The sequence below is a fragment of the Cupressus sempervirens genome, chromosome 7 (assembly GCF_028749045.1).
Source record: "Cupressus sempervirens isolate cs-2001-9-10 chromosome 7, ASM2874904v1, whole genome shotgun sequence".
Taxonomy (NCBI): Eukaryota; Viridiplantae; Streptophyta; class Pinopsida; order Cupressales; family Cupressaceae; genus Cupressus; species Cupressus sempervirens.
This window is the reverse complement of record NC_143124.1, coordinates 853,731,787-853,755,358: the sequence shown is the minus strand read 5'-3', so window position 1 is coordinate 853,755,358 and position 23,572 is coordinate 853,731,787.

The window sequence follows — 23,572 nt, the reverse complement described above, 5'->3', positions numbered from 1 at the left end:
CAAGAACTTGATCGACAAAAGGCAATGGAAAATGATCCTTCTTGGTAGCCGAGTTAAGTTCTCTATAATCTATGTAAACTCACCATTTTCTCCCTTTTTTGGGAACAATAACCAATGGTGACACCCATTGGCTATCTGAAATAGGATATATGAAGCCAACATTGAGTAGCTTTTGCAATTCTTTTTTGACAATATCCCTTAATGCTAGGTTTATCCTACGCTGAAGTTGTATCACAGGTTTGCAATCCAGATTGGTATAAATCCTATGGGTATAGAGTGTAGGATCCAAACCTTTCATATCTGTATACTCCCAAGCAAAAGCATCCTGGTCCTTTTGTAACAACTATAGGGTATTATAATGTTGTGCCTAAGATAAGGACTTGCTTATATTTAATTCTCTTCCTAGAATGATTGTTGTTTTGACTACTTTTTCAGCCATTTAAATTTGCACAATTGGTTGTGAATCCATCTCATGTGGTAGGAGTGAATGCATAAGCTATGCAAACTTGGAATAATGAAGTTCAATAGATAAAGGTAGAATGCTTTCTAAGACACACTCTTGTTTAGAAGATGTCTTAGGTTGTGTTCCATACTCATTTAGTATGATAGAAGAAATGACATCATCTTCTTCTTTAATGTTTACAAATGAGTCCCATGAGATCATCATCAATTATTGAATAGAATCTATGTCCATATCAGAGTCATCCATATTTGGTGAGACAACTTGATCATCCTACAACAAAGGCTGAGCATGAGAGTACAAGGTTAAATTTTTAGTGTTCGTTCAATCTAAAATAGTCATTTTCCCTAATCAGCATGTAATATATGCATATTTTGTTGCTAACCATGGTCATCCTAGAATGATAGGATATCCTCTAGTACTTGTTTTTGGAGAGAGTACGAAAAAATCAACTGGATACTCCCATGAATGTAATGTTATAGTGACATCTTCGAGCATACCATTAGGAATGATGGTAGAATTATCTGCTAGCTACAAGATTGTTGGTGTTTTCCTGAGACCAATGATGCTTAATTTGGACACTACTTCCTTGGTCATTACATTAATGGATGCTTCTAGGTCTATTAAGACATTTTTCACTTGCACTCCTTGAATGGTGAGGGTCACTACCAGGCTTCTAGGGTCTGCATACTTAGGCATTTTGTAGTTATCAAGCATAAGATTAGAAAGCTACCCAAGGACATGGATAGTCTTTGGGTCTTTCTTTTTCCTTCCCAAATTTCTAACACATGCTTCTTTGATGGATTTTGAATTTATTGGTACTTCCTTTATTGCATCAAGCAAGGGAATTTTTACCATCATTTGCTTGAGTTTCTCAAGAAAATCTAGTGCAGCTTGATTTTCACTTGGCAGAACTTGCTCTATTAACCTACTAGGAAATGGTGGTGTCTTGGTTGTAGAAGAAACACTGGTGGTAGATTCTTGAATTGAATTGACATTTGTATCATCTATTTTTGTTATAATGGATTGCTGAGGTGAGGCAAGCATTATTCCAGATCGTAGATGGATATCATTCAGGGTGATGGAATAAATTTTTTGCTGGCCTGAAGGTTTTGTACTATTAGGATTAGGCATAGATTTTGTAGGTAATTGTGGCTATTTTTTAGGGGCTATATTGGCTATAGGAGGCAAAAGGCTTGCTGTTGAGGAGGTTGAGTCAAGGTTGGTTAATGCTGATGCTGCTACAAGTTTGAGGTTTGCTGTCAACCCTATTGAGGTTGGTGCCAACCCTGGTTAGGCTGCTGCTAGCCTTGTTGCTAACCTTGGTTAGGATCCTACCAACCTTGATTAGGCTACTACCACCCTTGGTTAGGTTGCTACCAATTATTATAACTACCATGCTATTGTTGCCATTGACTATTACTACTGTAATTATGGAGTGGGTCTTGAGGAATAATTGATCTTGAAGCCCATGGCATTCATTGAGCAACATAGAGTACTTCCTCATCTTCATCAATTACCTTGAACTTAGTAGGCACATGCTGTGATTCCAAGCTAGGAATAGGCTTACATCGACAATTGTGTTTCTTTTCTCTACAATGAAAGCAATATTTTGCCAACATACTATCAACATCCTCCTTCTTCCTTTGTGCTTGCATGGTGTCCAATTGTGTAGCAACATCATTAATGATGTCTTGCTTGAAGTCTGACAAGAGGTTTGATAGTTCTATCTTAGATACTCCTACCCTAGGAGTTTTTTGGAGTAAGTCCCTCAAACCTCATCCTTTTTTTATTGTTGCTCTGGAATAGTTCAAACAAATATTCCAAATTTCAGCCCACGTCTTCTGTGTAATGTCACCTCCAACCATTAAGTCTAAAGCTTCCATACTCTTGTCATGCACTCCTTTTAGAAAGAGATGCTTTTGGGACTCGTCATTCAACTAATGTTGTGTGTTGTGCTATAGGTTAAACATGAACCAGGAAACATAGTCCTCCAAAGTCTCATCCTCCTTTTGTGACATTTTAAAAATATCATCTCCTTTCAAATCATGGCCTCTACAATATTCCTTATATTTATTAAGAAAAAAGTTACTCATATTTGGCCAATCTATCACAGCATTGGCACCTCAACTCATAAACCATCTCAAAGCAAATTCTTTGAGAGTTGATGGAAACAATTTTAGCTTATGGGCATCAGTTGTGTAGTAATAACTTTGACAAAGCATGTAAAACTCAAAGAAAAAAGTTTTTGGATCTTCAGTAATAAGGCCATAGAATTTAGGTAGGGCAACTGAGGGTATATTTTTCATATTTTGGTTACCCTACTGAGAAGGAATTAGAAAGGGAAAGGTAGGTTGAGCTGCTGCCATTTGTGGATGTCCTAGTGGTGGCTGATAAATGACTAGAGCTAATGGATTATCTTGATATTCTGGCTCAGCAAAAAGATTATTCAAATGGAAGGATTCTTCAGATGTGGTTGGTGATTGTACTTTTTTTGATACTTTTGAAAATACGTTCTCAAATAGTTCTTCTTCTTCTTCTATTTCTTCTATCTCTTCTCTTTCTTTAGGGTTAGGATAAAAAGGATCTTCCTGATTGAGGTTGGGAAGAAATCTTCCAAGGTGGTCTCTTCTCCTATGCATGCAAGAATGCTAAAAATGAAACTAAGTGACTCAATAGTGAATACTATACTGACACCATCCCTGGTAACAGTGCCAAAAATATGTCTAATCAATATAACACCTATTTAGTTACAAGATTGGACATCCCTTACTACCAAAATACTATGCTAATCTTCATTAAATGTCAATTCGGGAGTGTGAACTTGAGATGATGTCTGCAAAGTATATGCTCTAGTTTTGCTAAAAGTCACTACTATCTTGAATGCAATAACCATTAAGGAAATCTAGTTTATCCAAAGGAAAGACAACGATCAAATACCTAGAAGGAAACTCTAATTATTTAACCATATATCTATCTAGCTACTACTGCAGGAACAGTGATTGGTTCTGTTTCTAGTAGTTGTAGGAACAACAGTTCTAATATTAACTTAGAAAATTGAGTCTAACTCCTACTTACTAAAGTATACTCCACCTTTTGTGTGGGCCCCCATAAAATAATGAAGGGAAGATAAGCTCAGATAAAAGTTTAGAAACTCAACAAAGTCATGTATTCATTCAAATATGCAATATTACAATAACTTGGGAAAAACAACAAGATGTCTATCAACTTTGTCTGTCTACTCACTACCTTAACCTCATAGATATAGATGAGGTCTTATTTAAAAGGAAGGAAAAACAAAAAACTCCTATAATTATGACTTCCTCATAAAGGAAAGTCGGTTACAACTTAATATTGCAAGCATGCAATTGTAAAGACATTAATTATCCTTTAAATTCCCCATAAATATAGATCATAGCAAATGCTAGATCTGCTCTTTTATCTGAAATTAAATAGGTTCCAGGAATCTAGGTATTGTGTGTTGCATGTTTAACTAATTGCACTAATGCTCGCTTCCTTTCTTAGCTACTTTATTAGGTCCTACTTTATTATTCATTAAAACAGGTCCCTCTAACTTTGCTGCCAAGTCTCCAGCTACAACAGTGTCATAACAGTTCTCTTTAATACCATCAATTCTTTAGTGCTATTCCTTCATAGTTTGTTTTTTATTAACTCCTGCTCAACTTGTATTCCTATGATCAACATTTAATACACACAAGACTTCCTACAAACATTTATTTACATTTATTAGTTTATAAAGAAAAGATATTAATTATTCAACTAACAATTTTTGCAATCTCTTCAGTTGTAGGAAGATCTACCCATATAAAACATTCATGAAGAAAGATTTTTACCACAAAATGAATGCCTTTTTAGATATAACTCCGATTATCATTTTTATGCCTTATGTCCATACTTTATACATCAAAAGTTCAAAACATTTATACTAAAAGATGATAAAGTTCAGTATGTTATAGACAAATGTTCACAAAAAGGGCCAAAAAGATTTCTATTTCTTCATGTCATCAGGGACAACAAGAGATACTCTAGAGTTTCAAAACCACACCCATAAGTAGAAAGAAAATAAAATATGCCCCATGCCCCAAGTCCTCTATTTATGCATATCTGAGAGAATTGTTAGACAAGGACACTTAACAAAAATCAATAATAGTCAGAACACAAAGAAAAGAGCATGACATAGCTCAAGCAATAAGTATTTGTGTTTAAAAATATAAGTGTTTTAACTAATACTGAGTTCCAAGGATAAGGATCGAATACTTACAAGTAGGTAAGATCACATGACAAAACTAGGTATGGCCAAACTAATAAGTGTTGAAAAACACTCAATGTTAGGGGTTTTATTAAAAAATACAGTTGGGGTGGTGTTAAAAAAAAATATCATTTGCGAGGTGTCCTAAAGAATAATGCATCCAAGACAACAAAGGTAATATAGTTATGCCCCCTAGACAAAGACAAAAACCAATTCCAAACTAAGCCAACAAGGACAAGGTATGATGGAGAAAGGCTAAGTGTTGAGGACACATGCTAAGAAATAAGGGTGCAAAGGCCTCAAGTAGCACCCATTTCCAGGTTTTCATCACTTTGATTGTATTGCAATTTTTTCATTTTTTCTTCTTTTTTTAGGACTTTTTACCTTTTTTTTTTGTATATTTACTACCAAGGTGCCTATTTCCAAGTTTTCACCATGACACTTATTATTATTATTATTTATTTTTTAAAAATTCAATAATATTTTTTTGGAATATATAACTTTTTTGGAGACACATCAAAGCTCCTATTGCTAGGTTTTCACTAACATGAGCATTTTTTAGGACATTTTCTGATTTTTAGATTTTTTGACGATATATCATTTTTTTTTGGATTTTTTCAAAATCAATAAGTATGTACAAAGGATGCCCCTAGACATAATGAGCATCATGGATATAAGCTCTTTAGGTTAAAGACATTAATAGGATTAGGGAGTTCTCTCCCTTTTCTATAGACAGTGAATAAGCACCTGACCCAAAAGTTGCTGTTATGATGTAAGGTCCAAGCCAATGAGGTTCAAATTTGCCCTTTTGATCTCTATGTTGTTGATTCTTAGGATTTTCACATAGGACAAGATCTCCCACTTGGAATTCTCTAGGTGAAATCTTTTTGTTAAAGGCTTTTGACATGCACTTTTGATAAATCCTCATATGGTCAAATGATGCTTGACATTTCTCATCTAGAAGTTCTAACTCTTGAACTCTTATGGGGTAGTAGTCTTCATCTGTAACTAGACCTTTGAGGGAAACTCTAAGTGAAGGAATCTCAACCTTTAAAGGTAACACTGCTTCAGTACCATATGTAAGGGAAAAAGGAGTAGTCTTAGTAGGAGTATGAATACTTATTCTATAGACCCATAAAACCTAATTTATCTGTAAGTGCCAATCTCTATCATTCTTACAAAACTATTCTATGTAGGATCTTAAGAATGGCTTTGTTTGATGCTTCTACTTGGAGGAACAATGTTGTTTAATCTTGAATTCCTTGTAGAGTTGTTTAAGGTCCTTATTTTTGAACTCACCTCCATTTTCAGTGATATTTTTGGAAGGAAATTCATATCAATAGATGATATGGTTCAAAATGAAAAAGAGACTATCTTTCTTGAGGTAATAGAAAGTGGAAAAACTTTTACCCATTTAGTGAAGTAATTAGTAGTAGTGATAATAAACTTATGTCCACCTCATGAGTTGGGATGAATTTTCCTGACAAGATCAAAGGCCCAATGCAGAAATGGCCAATGATATATAGAAGGAATGATCTCCCTGCCTAGAGCATGTATTAGGTTACCATGTTTTTGATACTTTACACATGACTTTGCAAAAACTACTGCATCAATCTATATTGTAGGATGATAGTACCCTGCTCTAAGAAACCTTTGGACCATTAAAAGACCATTGGAATGTCCCCCACAAATGCCCTCATGGATGTCAACTAATGCTTGGTCAAATTCTTCCTTTTCTAGGAATCTAAAAAGCATTCCATCTAGACCCCTCCTATACAAATCACTAGAGATAAGGGAATGGTAAGAGGCATTTCATATAAGATTTCTGCATTAAGATTAGTTAAAGGTTTTATGTATAATGCCATCACAAAGGTATGAGTAAATGCCACCATAACAGGATGACTCATGACCAATAAGGGTACAAATGATATGACTTTCTTAGGAGTCATAGCTAGGGTGATGTAGATCTTCCACCAAGAATTCAAATCTAGATTCATGTTGCCCTAATTGAAGGAGTGTAGCAAGTGTAGCCATAATATCAAATTCTTTGTTTTTTGGTTGAGGGATTTGCTAAAATGTTATAAATGTGAAGTATCATCTCAAGGAATGAACCATCTGCTTGTAAGGTACTAGTTTCTCATTTTTTGTTAGATATTCATCATTGACTTCTTTGATTGGTTGTGAATCCCCATGGATGTGTAACTCTGGGATTCTCCATTCTATGGCCATCTTAAGTCCATTTGTTAAAGCTTCATACTCAGCAATGCTATTTGTACATGAGAACAATAACTTGTAAGACTTAGGAATCTTATACTCATGAGGAGAAACAAACAACACACTAGCTCCTAAACTATTTTGCATAAAGGATCCATCAAATAACATCTTCCATGTTCTTTCAGTCATATACATGAGGTTCTCATCTAGGAAGTCAAATTGAATAGGTGCATTGTCTTGTATTGGGAAATCAACCAATTGATTTTCTATGGCTTGTCCCTTGATTGTTTTATGCTCAATGTACTCCATGTCAAACTTTGAAAGGCTCTTCAACCATTCAGCAAGTCTACCTATGAGGACAACCTTACTTAGTAAATACTTGAGTGGATCTATTTTTTCTATGAGGTGTATAGTGTGCAAAAGTATGTAATGTCACAACTTTTGAGAAGAAAACACAACTGCAAGGAAAGCTTTCTCAATGCTGGTGTATTTAACATCATAGGAAACATGAGTATGACTAATGTAATATATTTCTCCTTCCTTCCCAAGTTAATCAAGTTGAGCTAGTAATGCCCCCAAGGAAGAGTCTATTGCTGAAATGTATCGAATAAGTGGCTTTCTTGAGATAAGAGGCATTAAAATAGGAGGATTTTCTAGGTATTTCTTAGATATGATTAATCCTAGTAGTTTTCTAGAGGTGACTCCAAATACACACTTTTTAGGATTTAACCTTAGTTGAAATTGTTCCATGCAATCTAGAATGACTTCTAAATCATATAAGTGTGTGTCTCTTTTCTTAGACTTGGCCAAGGTGTCATCCACATAACCTTCTATGTTTTTATGCATCGTGTCATGAAAAATAGTTGTCATAGCTTTTTGATAGGTGGCTCCTTCATTTTTTAATCCAAAAGGCATAACATTCCAATAATAGGTACCCCATGCACAAGTGAATGCAATCTTTTCTTGATTTCAAGAACGATCTTAATTTGATTGTATTCAAAAAACCATCCATCAAGGAATAAATATCATAACTTGTATTCATATCCACTATCATGTCTATACTGGGAAGTGGGAAGTCATCCTTTGGGCATGCTCTATTGACATCTCTAAAATTTGTTCAAAATTGAATGGTTTTTTCATGCTTGGAAATTGGTATAGTGTTTCATATTGATTCAGAATAATAAATAGCTCTTATTAATTTTGTACCAAGGAGTTTCTCTAATTTTTCTTTGACTAGTAGAGCTATGTGAGGATGTATTTTTCTTAATTTATATTTAACTAGTTTGACACCCGAAGCTATGGATAAGTGATGCATGATAAGATTAGTGTCCAACCTTGGCATATCTAAATAAGTCCATGCAAAGTTGATCTTCTTTTTCTATAAGAACTTAGTGTAAGTTTCTTTTTCTTGTGGTAACAAGGACTAAGCCAACTATACCATCTGTGGAGCCTTATCTATACCCAAATTGACTGCTTGTGTTGGTTCAATAAGCACTGAAGATCTATCTTGAAAGTAGCTAGGAAGGTGATCAAGTACCTCATTCTTAGGTGCCTTAGAGAGGTTTTCACCCTTGGATACATCCTTTCTTTTTCTTTTCTTGGTTTTGACACAACTATACAGTGGTTTTCTCCATCAAAAATCCTATTCTTTTTATTTTACTTTCTTTTTATGTTACAACTAAGGTACTTGATGTTTGGCTCTCTCATGCTAGTAATCAGTTCATTGGTGGAAAATACTATAGGTTCAATGGAATTTAAGTAATAGGCTATCTCATAATCATTTTGAAATGTTAAAAGCTTAAGTTCTTGATAGCATCAGGACCAATCAATGAGGTTAGGATGAATAAGAGGTAAGTCAATGACTGATTCAAGGTTGTAAATGTGAATGATATCATCTCTAATGACCGAAGAGTCAGAGTCCATCAAAAATCTTCTTAAGCTACCCAAATCTAGATTCATCCTAACAAGTGAAGAATCATCCACCACAAAAACATGTGAATTTAAATCCTCTAATTCTATAAGTGACTCCTTGTCTACCTTAGATTGAGAATTATAAGTGTGGATTACATCAACATCCATGCCAACTATGGAAGGATCCAAGAAGGAGTCCCATTCATAATCATGTGAACTCATTTTTGAACTTTGACTAGGGTGTTTACACCATGAAGGTTTGGGATGTCTTGATGTGGAAGCTTGAATATCATCAAGGGTAACACCTTCTCTTTCCATAAAACCATGAAGACTCTTTTGTTGACTTTCCCTGATAGGATCTTCTACATATGATTCATCCTATTCCATAGTTACAACTGTCTCATGAGTGACTAGACTATTTGAATCTCCCCAAAGGAGATTTGTGGGAGGAACCCAATCTTCACACATGTCTTTCTGATTTTCCAAATTAGGTATATATTCTAGTTCTTCTTCACTATGCAACTTATCAAGGATAAGAGTAGTATTCTCATTGTAGCTTGTAAATCCTAAGCCAACCATCTTCTTAGACTTGCATCCAAAAGGAACATGATTAAAGGGTTCAACTCTAGCATTCAATCTATGACTTAGAGGGCCAATTCTAGGATAACCCATCTATTTGACAAAAGTATACCCTCTTCCATAAGCGTTAGGAGAGGGAGAGAAATTCTTATTGAACATGTACTTATCTTCTCTATAGATCAAGTCTCTAAGAACCACATCTTCTTTCTCATCTTCAATAGACACTAAGGAGCGTATGAATGTGACAAATAAAGTCATACCCAAATATGAATGTGAGCTACTACACCCATATTGTGAACCATGGTGAGCATGTTGAGAAGGTTTTCTTGAGTTCTTAGGAGGTATTTGTCTCCTATAATGATAATGTCTTAAATCCCTTCTTCCTCTAAGGCTAGGAGATCATGAAGGTTTTCTTGAATGTCTTCCACTTTGTGTAGTCTTAGAAGGGGTGGATGGAGGATAGTTGTTTCCAGCACAACAACATGTTAAATTAATAATTAAGTTGTTGAGTCAAGAGTCTATCTTGATCTTCTTGGAAGGTTTTCCTTTCTATCTCCTACAAGGATTGTCTCTCCAATTCTAGGAGCCTAAATTTCTCTTTCTTTAAATCTTGTTTTTCTAGGAAGGCTTTCTTTTTGTGTTTAATTCTCTTAAGTGTTTGACTCATGTATCTTGAAGGTGTCTTGAGTGATGAATTTGGTCTTGAATGTCTAAACCAATTATTGGCTTATACTGCATTTATACAGATTCCATGAGGTTCATCATATTAGTTTTCATGTTATGATTGTTCTTCTTAATAGGTTTGTCTCTTATCTCTTTCAACCCTTTTCTGTGCATCCAGATATCTAGTTGAGATAAGGGGTGAGACTGGTCAATTTTCATGAGAGGAATGACCAACAAAATAATATCTTAATGTTTTTCAAATATGTCATCAAGGAATTCATCCATTTCTTCACTCTCTCATTGAGTCAATGTGTAAATCATATCCATATCCAAGTGACAAGATGCTAAGGGTGTACTTAACTCACTAAGGTTATTCTTGGGATTAAACCAAACTTCTGAGTTTTCTAGGTCATTGGTCAAATATAGGTTATTTTCCCTTATGTCTTTGGTGAGTTTGAACTAAGAGTAATTGGTTAAAGACTACTTGAGGTCACTTTCCTTGATCTACTTGATATATTGTTGTAACTAACATGAAATGAAAGGTACTAGGTGATGGGATGACCCTAAGAAACATTGGTACCAAACTAGGATAGAAAAAATACTCACTTGTCCAAAAGAGAGGTGAGAAGATCAAATTTTGTAGTAGGTGTAAACCAACACTACCATAGAGGTTCCCACTAATATGGGTGAATACCCTAACACATATGGACTAGGAGGATAATTTACCCAAATTATAATTACCTAAATCTGAATTTGTATGGAAGTGAATGGCCAAGAAATTACTAAGAATCTCCAAGTGTGTTATCAAAGAATCCAAAGGTTTATCTTCTCAACAAGGATGATTTATAGCTCACAAAATTCAAGAAAGGTGACTCATGAATCAAATATTACTAGTTATAGAGGTAAAAACACAACAATGCAAGGTGTAAACAAGCTTCTAATAGTGGGGTAAGTGACTTAATTTGACTTGGATCGACTGAAGAAGACTATAAATGACAAGATAGAAAATCAAGCAAGTTGACAGTTTTGGGCAATAATGAATTAAAAAAGTTTCAACTCAGGAACTCAATGTTTTTGTTCATTTTAACTGATCAACTAGAGGCATCAAAAAACTTTTATCATTAATCAGGCACATAAGACAAAAATTAGGGAGTTCAAGTAAACAATATCTTCAAACAATGATCAATAGATAGAACAACCTTGCTCATGAACAAGAATAGTGATGTAGTACTCTACTCCCTAAGGAATCTACTTGTATATGTCCTCAAAGTGTTTTCCAATCATACACATAGTCCCAGAAAAGAAAAAGTGGGCTGCATTATGGTTCATAGTAATGGTCAACTTTGTAACTCTTGCAATCTCAAGTGGGTGAAATCTAATCCCAACACACTAGGGTTTTGACACATTCTAAGAATTTAATCAATTAGAGATGTTGAGTAAATTTGATAGCCCAAAAAGAGACCACACCTATGGTGATTTCTTCCACAAGAACAATCATATAGTGGTTGTTGCTCTATGATAGAAGTGACTAACACAACTTGAGGTTTTGTCTATGTGGTCTACCCAATAAATGGAGTTCCCACTATGGTTAATAGTCTCTAAAAAGTAAGACTCACAATATGGACTAGATGGGGACTTAGCTCAGATTCAAGGGTGCCAAGTTTTTGATGTGCTCAAAAGGGAACAAAGCATATTCCTCTAGCCTCTTTACCTCACCCAAATATAGCAAGTAGATTAATTGACATGCTAATTTAAAATCATCTCACTAAACCAAATGAGACAATGAGATGATATCAAATTCTTCCCTACCTACAAGAGGATATATAATCAAGAAGAGATTTACATGTAAGGAAAGTGAATAAAGCCCACTCTCTCAAGAATGCCTCAAATAGTGTTCACAGGGCCTAATTACTATGTGAAACATATATGCAAGAAAGCAAATGTAGGTTCATTCTTATAGCCCAAATCGAAATGTGAAATATGAAAGAATGTAACACTCAATTAAAACACATGAGAGGTTCATTTTTTACTTCCAAAATCTAATGTTATAAAGATGCAATAAAATATTTGTTAATCCTTGCAATGTGTGTATCACTCCACTGATCTAATGAACCAAGCAAGCAACAAGAAAACCAATACAAGATAGATATGTCTTATGCAAACACTAGGGTTAGATCTAAAAATATTATTGTTAGGAGTAATAATAACCAAAAAACAACCCAAATAAAAAATCACATCATGCATTGAACCATGTGAAAATTTAATGCAAGTTAATCATTAAATGCCCTTTTCTTAATTTTGATTTTTGACCTAGTCAACAAGATTGGACCTATATGACATGAATTCAAACCCAAAACCTCAAATACAAAATAGGGACCCCTATTAAAAAATAAAGACCTTTCAAAAAATGTCAAAATTTTAGAAAAATATTTTCATTTGTGCCCTAGGGACCCATTTTAGAAAAAAACCTACTTATAATTCAGATAGCTTTCCAAAAATGTATACTTTTTCTAAGAAAACTCTTATTTTCACCCAAAAGTAATTCTTATGAAAAATAAAGAAAAAATTATAAAAAATACAAATTACCTTAGAAAATGTGAATTTTTTATTGAAGCTTCTATGATATGCCTCCAACTTGCAAAACTAATTTCAGACCAAAAAATAAAACTTGTTGGGAGATATGATCAACTCTTTAAGATCTAGGGTTTTTCATCTCCGAACAAATCCGCACAAGGGTTTAGCTCCAAAAATAGCCAAAACCAACATGTAAAGGTGGGTTGCCCCATAGTGGGAACAAAAATAAAGTGCTAAAATGTTGACACACTTCTATGAATCATTATATCCAAGACTGCTCAAGAATGTGATCTCAAATGGCGACTCATTGCTTTATATTCATGGAGTAAAAGGGTTTGTAATGGAGGCCCTCAGATTGACCTAGTTTGTGCCCATACAAGTACACCATAAATGAGAGACTCAAAGAGGAAAAGAAAGAGTGTCAATCTCCATGATCATAAAATATGCATGCAAATGAAGATGCAAGATAATCTCAATGATAACAATGCAAGGCAATGCAAGAAAGAAAATCTAATCTATGAAAGGAAATAACAATGCAAGATTAATCTATGAAAAAAATATAACTCTAAGCCAATATGAAAATGCAAGGATGAAACATGATGATGGAAGCCATGGATGCATGAGAGAAGAAGACAAGAAAAAATAAGTTACAATAAATCTCCAATGTCCAAACCCTAAGGCTCAAACCCTAATGCTCAAACTCTTTCTCCAAGATTACTCTGAAAACATGCATCATAATGATACTATATCCACTAACCTTATTCTTCTTATGAAATGAGAAGGAGAGGGCTCCTTATATAGTCAAGTGTGGAGGTGAGAGACTTCTCACAACTAATATGGGATAATAGGGTTTGATCCATGTGAAACAAAATTCCACCAATGAGAAAATAGAAGTGTTTAACAAGAAAGTGGAAAGAGGAAAAACTAATCCCACTTAGAAATATGTGCATTTAAGTGTAGAGAATTTTTTTTTTATTTGATTTATTTCCTTTTTTCATCACAAAGAGATATTTAAGTGGGGATTTTATTTATCCAATTAAAAGAGGAATTTTATTTTAATTAAAAGGGGATTTATTATATTTAATTAAAAGGGAGATTTTATTTTAATTAAATTAGATTATTTTATTTAATTAAAAGAGAAGTTTTCTTGTAATTAAATAAAACTTAGGATAAAATGATCAAACCTTAGGAAATATTAAAGTAATTGAATTAATTATGATTAGATCAAGGATGATGATTTGAATTGGTTTGATAAAATATTACAAAACATTGATTTAGGCAATTGATAAATTGATAAATGGGGGCCCATAATCTAGGTGACCATTTTAGGGTGCATACAACCACTAGGTGGTCATAGGCATGTTGTCATCTTTCATCAAGTAAATCAAGTTGGACGAGTCTAGAAACTCTATAATCATCATCATATATTTCACCTTGCAAAGAGATACATAAGGAAGGAGTTCAACCTCTATTGATAGGACAACTTTGACACCATAGACTAGGGAGTACGGGGTTGTGCCTATGGATGCACAGAATGCCCAAAGGGCAAGGTTGTGTTGCAAATGCCAATCACGATTGGAATCATTATCAACCTTTTGAGGATGTTGAGGAGGGATTTTTTGGTTGCCTCTGCTTGACATTTATTTGATCATAAATGCGTCAAATTTTAAAATTAGGAATGTTTTTGGTACAAGCCTCAATATTTCTATTAAATTTTACCTTGGAAATATTTACTACATACTTATTACTTTCATAATTCTAGCCAAGATCATGCCTTGTAATAATTAGAAATTGGTGATATAAAATCAAGATAAGATTATTACAATTAACTCTCCAAGTCATCATTAAACCAACCCAAGTGTCACCATAAAGGGTAGTAATCATTAAAATGATGAGGAAATTGTCACCATGGTTATCATTACCATAAACCTAACTCATATGAACCATATCATTTGTGTCCTTCATAATTAGCATGATTGCCATTGTGTTCTTCCCTCCTTAAAAGGTTTGGGGTATCCTTTTGTAGCTAATTGTTTTCTCTCCAACATCTTAATCCTTCTATTTATAAACCAACCACAACCATATAGTTAGCACCATAATTACCCTCCTGGTATATTTGGCTAATGATGTAGATTTGGAGGTAGTGTAGAAGGGTGATGGAGTCATTGAGGATCATGCTAACTTTCTAACCCACACTACTCACATTTTGAATAGCCTCAACAATATTTTAGAGTCTCCTTCTATCTCAATCCTAGTGATTTCCATAGAGGTATAAAATTTCAACCCCTACAACAAGATCATTCCTTCAAGTTGGTTGACCATATGATCATTTAGCAATCCAACATAAGAAACCACCCACTTGCATATGACTTATGTTAGTCCCATCAAAATTGAGTTTGCACCACCTAGGTGGTGGTGGTGGTGGGTGGTGGAGAGTGGAGACTATTTAACATTGGTTCTTTCTACACTTTTTGAACTATCATATTTGTCAAACCCCTAAGAGAAGTTCCAATCTTTAACTATTCCTTCATCTAGAGGTGAGGGGGCGAGTCATTATATTTCTAATTACAAGTAAAAATATTCTTTGATGGCATGCACAAGCCTAGGTGGAGCATTATTTGGGGTGTTCTTTCTTCATTTATGAAAATTCTATTATTCCTCTCCTCCCATATGCACTAGCAAATGTGGGGGTGCTAGTTTCCATAGAGGGTGTCTAGAAGTGCATTTCAACTAAAACATTATTTCATGTCTTCATTCATGACCCAAATAATTTTTAGTTTTTTAAGAATCTTCTGCTAAATAAAAGAGGAAAAATCACAAAAGATAAAAAAAAATTTGATGCTTTCATCCACCTTCTTATACATAATGCATCTGTTGGCAAAATTAAGTACATGTTTAACAATGTTATCTTGGGCAAGAATTTTCCTATGTAGAAGTGTCCACCAAAAGAAGTTGACTTTGGGAATTAGATGTAGATCCCAAATTTTGAGCTAATCCTCATAGTCATTGATGGATGTTATAGTTAGGTCATAGAATGACTTAGTAGTGAACGTGACAAAAGAAGTGTAGGACCATATGATCTTATCTTCCTATCCAAATTGAGGGATTCTAGTATGCTATAGATTATCCAAAAGATCATGTGTAATGTATTGAATACCTAAATTATCACCCACCAAATGAAATAGGTTAAATCATCTCCAATGGGTGAGGTACCCTACCACTTTCTCACCCATCCTAGGAACAAGAAAGTTGTGTAGGTTGAGGTATCTATTAGATTCAATGGAAAAGACATCAATCTGGTTGTCATGCCAAAAGTTGATGTTTTCCTTGTTACCAAGTTGTCATTTGATACCTTTGTGTATGAGTGTTTTCAAATTATTGATATTATTCCATATTTGGACATGTGAGGTAGGTTCCCTTCCATGAACTATTCACAAAATGAGACCAAACTCAGATACTTGACACACATTATGTTATACCAATCCTCTTTCCCCATGATTAGTTTCCATGCCACTTTGCAATTTAGTGCCTTATTAAGATTATTTATTTTCCATATTTTGAGACCACCATACATTTTGGGGGTGAATACAATGTCCCAATTAATTAAGGGAAAACCTAATTTTTTCTTCTCTTCCTATCCAAAGAAAATTGTATTGAATCTTTTCAAGTTTGTTTTCTATAACTCCTAAAATTATGAAAAGTGATAGGAAGTAAACTGGTATGCCCTAAAGTAAGGATTTTAGAAGTTGAAGTTTTCCCAGATGGCTTAGCAGTTTACCTTTCCACCTAATGAGGTCCTTTTGAGTGCATTCCAAAATAGTATACCATAAATTAGCTTTGACTTATTCAACATTAAGGGGGATCCCCAAGTAGGTGGATGTGAGGTTAGCCAATTCACAACTCTTTTGGATATTAATACTTTTTCCAAAAGAAACAAAATGCCTATCCAAAATGAGCTTCTATTCCCTACACTCAACAATTCAAGAGTTACCAAAGAAGAAACTATCATGGAAAAACTATTGGATTACTGGAGGGAGGGTTGAAGCCAATTTAATACCTTTGATTCTTCTTTGGTCCACCATATTTTTTCATATTCTTGCCTTAGACTTCTACAATTAGGATGAAAAGGTAGAGGGAGAGGGGGCCACCTTGTCACGAACCTTTGTTCAGGGAGAAGAATTCACCTGGGATGCTAATGACAATAAGAGAGTAACTAATAGTTTTCACACACTCTTTAATTATAATGATAAATTTATCATTGAATCCCAAACAAGAAATAAAATTGTAAACAAGGAACAATTAACATTATCACAAGATTTTGAAATATCAAGTTTGAAAGCCATACCAACTTTTTTTCTTCTATCCATAGAGTGGATACTTTCATGTTTGGAGATGATAGTATCCAAAATTTGTCAGTCCAAAACTAAACATTTTTTATTTTGGTTGATGATTTTATCCAACACTGGCTTAATCCTATTCCCCAAAATTCTGGAGATTATTTTATAAAAGGTCATGAATAGACCAATGGATATAAAGTTACTCATAAACTTGGGGTTGTTGTGTTTAGGGATCAACATAATAAAGACTTTTTTATGCTATCAAAGAATTTTACCTATCTTGAAGAAGCCTCTTGCAACCCTGGAGATATGCAACCCAATAATGTCCCTAAATTCCTAAAAGAGTGTGGGAGGGAATCCATATGGACCTAAGGATTTTTAGGAATTCACAAGAAATCGTGCTATTTTGACCTCTTCATCAGAAACAGGACCAAGAAGAAAGTCACTATCCCCTGCCATGACCATGTTCAAGAGTTGGCATAGGAGGAATCCTAGAATATTTTTTGATCCCTCCCCATGGTAGAGTAAATTTATTAAAGGAGTTAGTAACAAGAGGTTGAAAAACAAATTATCATTAATATTTCCCCCCATTTGATTTTGAAGAGAGTCAATAGTATGTATTCTTTTGTGATTGGTCACAAATTAGTGGAAGAATGATGTGTTACAATCCCCCTCCCTTAGCCATTGCACCTGAAATCACTTCTTCTAGTTAGTTTCCTCCTTATCCTTGATTTATTTCTATTATTGTTGACACTTTTCTTCTTTGTTTTGCACATCCATGGGTGTGTTCCCCATTGCTAGCTAGGTTTGTTGGTGTTTGAAGGTGCTAGAGAGTACTTTTTTTCTTAATAAAGATGTCCCCATAATTGGTTTCACTCCATCCCTTAAATTTAGTACTAATAATCTCCAATTTTGTAGCAACCATGCACATAACAAAACCTATGATTGGAGTACCCCACCATTTTTTCACCATATCGCTGAAGGTGGGGTCAAATGTCCATATTATTTCATATCTGAAGGGGACAGTACAATGTCAAGGTGAGTCTAGCTATTTAAAGATGAGTGAGTTATAGAAAGAGGACATTCTAGGTAGAGACTTAAGGTGTGTGTGATTGGCCACTTTCTAGACTAAAGAAGCAAGGAATCTATCCACCTCGACCCAAATCAAGTGAATGCCTTTTCTATGATTGGACTATGTATAAGGGTTGTCTAAAAGACTAATATCCACCACATTAGAATCATTTATGAAGCTGGATGGGTCACCCATAATATCATTGTAACCAAATAAACCCCCAAACTTCTCCAAGGAGTGAGTTGAAATTACCACCCAATAGGAAGTTGTCTAAAGGGTTTGACAATATGCAATTCTTTATTTTCTCCCAAAGTGTCTTTATGTCCATCCTTGTATTAGGAGCATAGATGTTGAATAGATGCCAAATTTTTTGACCCTTATTGAAAGAAACTTCAAGGTAGTTTTAAGAGAAGGACAACATAGTACCCTTCATAGGACTAGGGTTCTAGAGGGTGGTAATGCCTCTAGAATCCATAGAAGATTTAGAGTAGGTAAATTGAGCCCTTGACCAAAGGGTGTTCACTAAGAAATCAAAATTAGTGTGAGACATTTTAACCTCTTGAACTCGCAAGATATCAACTTTATGTTAGAAAATATACTATCTTATAGAAAAAATTTTCCTTAGGCTATTGAGCCCCATGATGTTCCATCAAAGAGAAATCATTTCTTACCTTTTTGGTTGGCATCAAAGGTGAGTACCTTTCCTCCAACTATCTCTCTTGCAATGATTATCTTTCTTCTTACTCTCTCTATCGATCTACCTTTTATTATTTTAAAACCCACATATGTTTTTTTTAGTTTTCTTTGGTTTTTTCTTTTTTCTCATGATTTTTTCATCTTCACCCCTCATCGTTGGCCTCAGGTACCACACTAATGACACCAATTTGCTACATGACATCCTCATCCTGGAATAAGTCCTTACCTTGAGGGTTGAGCGTAGTTGTACCCATAATATCATCATTGAAAACTTGGTCCACTATTTTGTTTTACATAGTTCTAGGGATTCCTACCATACCATCTATAACAGGGAGTTGGTATGTTTTACCCCTTTTTTCGCTAGTATCAAGACCAACCATTAGTTCTTCTAAAGATGTAACAGTAGAAGGTTGTGGGATTTCTTCATCCTCCAATCCAACATATTAGAAAACTTTAGCAAAGTTATGACCCATAACTAAGGTCAAAGTGTTGTCCCCATAAGGAAGTGAGTTATTATTTGAGCACTCATTGTGGTGACAATCACAACCCTAGGGGAGGTTGTTTTCTTCTTATCTTTTTGTTCCTTAGCCAAGTTTAGCTTGCATGTATCATTGGTATGCCCTCTAGTTCCACACTACTAATAGTACATGGTTGCATTATCTTAGGCTAGTTCTTGTGTGTATGTTCCAAATCTCAACTTGAGAATCACAAAGTTGGCTAGGGTTTTTCAATGGCTAAATTAGCACAAGACCTCACAAAAGCTAGTAGAAACTTGGAAAGGGTAACTAGGTCCATAGCAATATAGTTTCCAAATGAGTTCCCTATCCATATATATATTTGAATATCCCAAAATTCTAGGTGAAGCACTTATATCTTGATCCAAATTGGCACCATGAAATGTTGGGTCAATTTAAGGATTAATCCTTGGCTTCCATTTAGCCAACATGACAGGGTACTTTCCATATAACTAGGAGCCTACTAGAGCTAGTAAAAGGTCTTTAGTGGCCATAAAATGAAATAGGAAGAGTCCACTAGGCATTACTAAAGTAGAAACACTAACCTTTAGCTTCTATTGTTCATAGGTCCATTTTTTGACCATATCAATTAAGGGTTTCTAGTTCACAAATCTCCCAACTAGGGACAAATTAAGGTCTACCATTGTCCTATCAATAATAAAGTTTAGAAGGCCAATCTCCATTCCTTTTTCTCTTATGATAATTTTCACTTGGAAATATTAAAGAATATTCTTAAATTCCCCCTCAAGTGTTGATTTATAGTTATTTTTATTGGGGGATCATTCAGGCACACCAAAAAACTCCATAGTCAATACACATGCATCTTTCTCAATGACAATGATAGGAACCATTGACAATGAAATATTAGCAACCTTAATGATAAAGGGGTCAATAGTAGGGATAGAGGACATAGGGCCCATGGGGGAAGAGGGGAAGGATGAATCATCCTCAATAGAAGTCATAGAATTTTGAAAAAGTCATAGGGCAAGAAAACCATGAGGATTGTTAAATTGTGTATAAATGGAAATGTATTGGAGTCTAGGTAGATATTTTATTACCACTCTTGATAATAACCATATTTTTTTGAATGACCCTTTTAGTACCAAGCTTAAGGTTGTTGGTTAATTTTTGATATACTCTCTCTGTAGTAAGGACTTCTACAAAGTACAATTTTCAACTTCTACCAATACAGAGTTCTCAAAGGATTCTAAGAAAGAGTTAGAGATGAGAAGTGACACGGAGTGGGTTAAGACTACAAAAATTATGGACTACATGGTGAAATACCCTTATGTGTGGATGAAGATCAAAGAAGGTGGCATGCTTCCTTTCATGGAATCAATGGAAGGGCACAATGAGAATTCTTCCACCCAATTTGTCAATTCCTTGAATGACAAGAAGGTCACCATAAATGAAACCACTTTACAAGTTAATAAAGAAGCTATCACTATGGCCATTGGTTTACCTACTAAAGATAGAAAGTGGACAAAAGTTGTAAAGGTCTTAGATAAAACAAGTCTCAATAGATTTTCAAAAAGGATGAAAACCATTTCAAATATAGAGTTGGGTTTAATTGGGAAGTTCTTTTGAAGTTGTGGGGAGAGTTATGTCTCTTAATAATGATGAAGTATCTTACCCTTGAAGGTAGGTTAGGTGTCTATTAGCATTACCACTTCCCCATATTAGACTATTTTAGGCACCTTAAAATTATCTTTATCACGTACTTCCCATTGCATGACTTAAAGGTTATTGTTATGGTGTTAAGAAGGTAAGAGAATTTTTATTATTATTTATACTAGGGGCTTATTCTTTACTTATATCACTTTTAATTAGCTTTTTTCCCTTCCTATTGTGTTTCCATTAAAGATGTTCATGACCAACCTATTCCATATAGAACCCCATGAGGGAATTATTCTGTGGCCCCACACCCTAGCTATCCCTATCATTTACCCCCTTTATGACCAATAAAAAGATGAAAAAATACTGTGAGGGATTAGGTGAATGCCAAGAAGACCAAAATTGAGGCTCTTGTTGATGTTTAACCTATGAAGTCTAAGGTGGATAATGAGGGTGGTTATAAGAGGTGAAATAGGCTCGTAAAGAGTAAGGCTAGGTGGAAATAGATGGATAATAGGAGGATGGATATAGAGGAAGAGGAGTTGAGGTAGGGTGTGAGTAAGAAAGAAAGGCCTAGGAAAAATGAGAAAGCTATAAGGGATAGGTATGTTGAAGAGGATGACAAGGAGGAGGAGACTATAAAATCATAAGATGTGGAGTTAAAGAAGGTGAAAGAGCCCAACTTGGACTCCACACATGTCTATTTTAGCTTCATCATTAACATTGTGGACTTCACCTCCCTTGTTGCCCTTGTTTTCTAGGATAGGAAAGATACCTCTTCTGTTAGAGCTACGTCCTTAATGGATATAATGAAAAAAGAAAAGGAAAATGTTTTTTCTAACCCTACTATATTGTAGGTTCAAGATGTTAACAAGCCTAAGGAAAATTGTGATGGTTTCTAGGAGTTGGATAAGAATGTGGACAATGCTAGAAATGATATTAAGTCCCTATTGGGACTAAAAATTGCATGGTCAATTTTGAGTACCATTAAGAAATCAAGCCCCATAAATGTTTTTAAATTCATGTGTACCTAGCTATACCTTTGAGACTCATAAGGTGTTTAATGTTTCAAACACCTTTCATTTAGTGTTTCTACTTCTTCCATGAAGTTAATTTGAGATTTTGAGTCATTTCGTGAAGTCTTGTTTTGAGCTAGTGTCCAAATCTACATTTTCACCTAAGTGTCAAACAACGATAAGAGGCCATGTTCACAAGTGAATATATCACACCCAAAAATGTTTCATGACTTGCTTCTTTGGGAGTACCTAATATCCATACTAGAGAACCTATGTTTCAAATTTTGAGTCATTTCAAATCTGTTTGACTAGGTTTTGAATCCCTCAAAGTTGGCTAGTTACTATTTTCATGCTTTTGCAATTAATTTTGAATTCTCGAAAGCCTAGTTTGACAAGTTATAACTTTGACCTAGTTAACCCAAATGTTAAAATTCCTTTTGTGTTGCATTGTAGATGTCAGAGACTTGTTATGTTTTAGGTTTTTGTTTTTGACGAATATGTTTGATCAGTTTTCAAACACGATTCCAAACATAATTTCTAAAGTTTTACTAGTGTCAACATTTGCAGATTGTTTGGTACCCCTATTCATGATGTCATAACTTGAGATCCATGATTGATTGGATTGAATGGGTTGTAACATTGTGTTGTCCTTCAAAAATACTCCAAGTGTGCTAGTTTGCACATCATGACGAATTCTTTTGCACACTTTTCTAGGTCAATTCCATTTGCAAAAACTACTTTTTTGCCATGGTTTCAATCTGCAAAATCCAAGTAGCTCAATTTGACTGATTTCCATTTGCGTTCTATTATTTTTCATGAGCCCAAATCATAGATCCATATTCTCCTCATGACAAAGAACTAATGCCCCAGTTTTTATCTCCCCAAGTGTCAGTTTGCCCAGTTTTCAAAGCCAAATCCAAACCCAGTTTATGGTTTTCTGACATGTTTATTTATAGGTCATTCTAAGAGGTCAACTTTGACAGAAAACATCATTTGACCTTGAATTCAGCATAAGACAATATTCAAAAATGTGAAATAATTTGGAACAAAGAGTCAGTGTGCCACGTTTTAGAGCCCGGTCAGAGGTTTGGATCAATTTTTAAAGCCAGTCAAAGGACCTCTTGGCACAAATTTGATAGTTGACAGAAAATGATAAAATGGGATTCTAATGATCAATTAGTGCTCAAAATCAATTCAGGTGAATATTAAAAGGTCAATGGATTAGTTTGAGAATTCAGTTGTTCAGAAACAAAATTCTTTTTTAGTTGGACCCTCTTGGGGCCCGACTAATTCCATTAGATTGACAGAAATATTGTGAAGTTTTATGATATTCTATAATGATAATGGTCTTTAAAGATGAATTGCTTATGTACTAATCACCATTTAAAAATTAGAATACTATATGAGGATGAATGAATACATTTTGAGGCTAATTGTTTGTCATGAAGTTTTAAATATATTTGTCACTCTAAAATAGGTTACCATCCATGGAACTAGTACCTTGATCTATCCATGAGATGGCCGCTTGTATTTTGAGAAGCATAGTTCATACTTGGATTCAATTGAGCATCTTTTGTGGAAAAATGTATGGAAAAGAGTATTGTTCCCTAGATTTATGCGACCAAAGGCTTGAAGAGATGGAGACCCTTGA